The 2,601-nt window shown below is 57.3% G+C and overlaps 1 pseudogene; it reads left to right on the top strand.

Moving 5' to 3' along the window:
- The first annotated feature begins 19 nt into the window (after window positions 1-19).
- LOC119109906 (solute carrier family 28 member 3-like) overlaps window positions 20-2,601 on the top strand; it is a 2,941-nt pseudogene continuing 359 nt past the window's right edge.

Raw genomic sequence — 2,601 nt, 5'->3', positions numbered from 1 at the left:
ATGTCATGCTGATGCGGTGATGCCGGCGATGACGTTCGTCAGTAGCGTGGTGAGTGATGTCATGCTGATGCGGTGATGCCGGCGATGACGTTCGTCAGTAGCGTGGTGAGTGATGTCATGCTGATGCGGTGATGCCGGCGATGACGTTCGTCAGTAGCGTGGTGAGTGATGCCATGCTGATGCGGTGATGCCGGCGATGACGTTCGTCAGTAGCGTGGTGAGTGTGTCATGCTGATGCGGTGATGCCGGCGATGACGTTCGTCAGTAGCGTGGTGAGTGATGCCATGCTGATGCGGTGATGCCGGCGATGACGTTCGTCAGCGTGGTGAGTGATGTCATGCTGATGCGGTGATGCCGGCGATGACGTTCGTCAGTAGCGTGGTGAGTGATGTCATGCTGATGCGGTGATGCCGGCGATGACGTTCGTCAGTAGCGTGGTGAGTGATGTCATGCTGATGCGGTGATGCCGGCGATGACGTTCGTCAGTAGCGTGGTGAGTGATGTCATGCTGATGAGGTGATGCCGGCGATGACGTTCGTCAGTAGCGTGGTGAGTGATGTCATGCTGATGCGGTGATGCCGGCGATGACGTTCGTCAGTAGCGTGGTGAGTGATGTCATGCTGATGCGGTGATGCCGGCGATGACGTTCGTCAGTAGCGTGGTGAGTGATGTCATGCTGTGCGGTGATGCCGGCGATGACGTTCGTCGCAGTAGCGTGGTGAGTGATGTCATGCTGATGCGGTGATGCCGGCGATGACGTTCGTCAGTAGCGTGGTGAGTGATGTCATGCTGATGCGGTGATGCCGGCGATGACGTTCGTCAGTAGCGTGGTGAGTGATGCCATGCTGATGCGGTGATGCCGGCGATGACGTTCGTCAGTAGCGTGGTGAGTGATGTCATTCTGATGCGGTGATGCCGGCGATGACGTTCGTCAGTAGCGTGGTGAGTGATGCCATGCTGATGCGGTGATGCCGGCGATGACGTTCGTCAGTAGCGTGGTGAGTGTGACAGGAGAGGCCTGGGACAGCCTTTCAAGGCGGTGTGTTCCTTGCAGGTGATCTGGCGTCACGTCATCTGGGGGCTAGGTCTCCAGATCTCGTTCGGCCTCGTTATCCTGCGATGGGAGGTGGGCAAGCAGACCTTCAAATGCATTGGAGACAAGGTGGACACCTTCTTGGGGTACACGAACGAAGGTAGCAAGTTTGTCTTCGGGTTTCTGGTCGATGGAGACTACTTCGTCTTTGCTTTCTCGGTAAGTTTGTTTTCTATATTTTTGTTTTTAATATGCTTAATGCTCTAATATTCCTCTTGAATATTGACCGACTGAGTCCCTTCCTCATATTCCGATATGAGTGACCAAGCGTATCAAACGGCCTCACACTGGTATGATACAGATACAAGGGAGTGGCATCAAACTGCAACGAATTAATTCGGCTCGTCCAAAAAAATGGAGCAATGTCTGGGCATTTTGCCTGTCCTGTGACGCTTCGCATCAAAACAGTGGTCACGGTCACTGTACATGCCCTAGTTCACTGGCATTTCAGTTCTCGCAGCCAAAGGAATGTGGGCTCCAGATCACTTGTCTGTTGTCTGTCGTCCTCTTGGCTGCAATGATCTACGGATGGTGGTTTGCTGAGGACTGACAACGCATCTGAGGGTCGTAATTCGTCGACCCCAAAGCAGCCAAAATCTATATCCGTTCTGCAAGAACTGCAGGTGTGGGTCCCGGGTCCCGGTGCCACGTGAATGGGCTCCTTAGCGCATCTGCACGATCCTCGCGTATGCCTTTCAATGTTTCGGAGCTCTAGTAACACCGACCTGTTCCGACTAATGCGCATTTGTTCGGCAGGTTCTGCCCGTCATCATCTTCTTCAGCCTTCGCCATCCAGATCCTGTACTACTACGGCATCATGCAGAGGATCATCGTCAAGCTGGGCTGGTTGCTGCAGGTGACCGTGGGTACCACGGCCTGCGAGTCGCTGAACGCAGCCGCCAACATCTTCGTCGGCCAGTCGGAGGCGCCGCTGCTGGTGAAGCCGTACCTGGAGCTGCTCACCGCAGTCGGAGCTGCACGCCATCATGACGGGCGGCTTCGCCACTATCGCCGGCTCGGTGCTGGCCGGCCTACGTGCGCTACGGCGTGTCCGCCTCGCACTGCTGTCGGCCAGCGTCATGTCGGCGCCGGCCAGCGCTAGCCGTCTCTAAGATCATCTACCCGGAGACGCAGCGCTCCCGCACTACGGTCGATGACATCAGCGTCGACAAGGGCGACGAGGTGAACGCGCTGGACGCGGCATCGCGCGGCGCCATGAGCGTCGTCAAGATCTGCGGCTACATCGCCGCCTCTCTCTCATCGCCTTCATCGCGTTCATCGCGTTCGTGAACGGCGTGCTCGGCTGGCTGGGGGAGCTGGTGGGCTTCGCGGCCTGGGCGGGGCGCGCCTCTGTCTTTCGAGTTCATCGTCTCGCGCGTGTTCCGGCCCGTCGCCTGGCTGATGGGCGCATCCTGGGAGGAGAGCGGCCACTTGGCGAGCTGATCGCCCTGAAGACCATCCTCAACGAGTTCGTGGCCTACTCGCGCTTGCGCGATATGGTAAAGAGG

Source organism: Pollicipes pollicipes, unplaced genomic scaffold, assembly GCF_011947565.3.
Source record: "Pollicipes pollicipes isolate AB1234 unplaced genomic scaffold, Ppol_2.1 Scaffold_7231;HRSCAF=8579_pilon_pilon_pilon, whole genome shotgun sequence".
NCBI classification, from domain to species: Eukaryota; Metazoa; Arthropoda; class Thecostraca; order Pollicipedomorpha; family Pollicipedidae; genus Pollicipes; species Pollicipes pollicipes.
The sequence above is the reverse complement of the archived record's forward strand: the minus strand, read 5'-3'. Positions and strand labels throughout refer to the sequence as shown.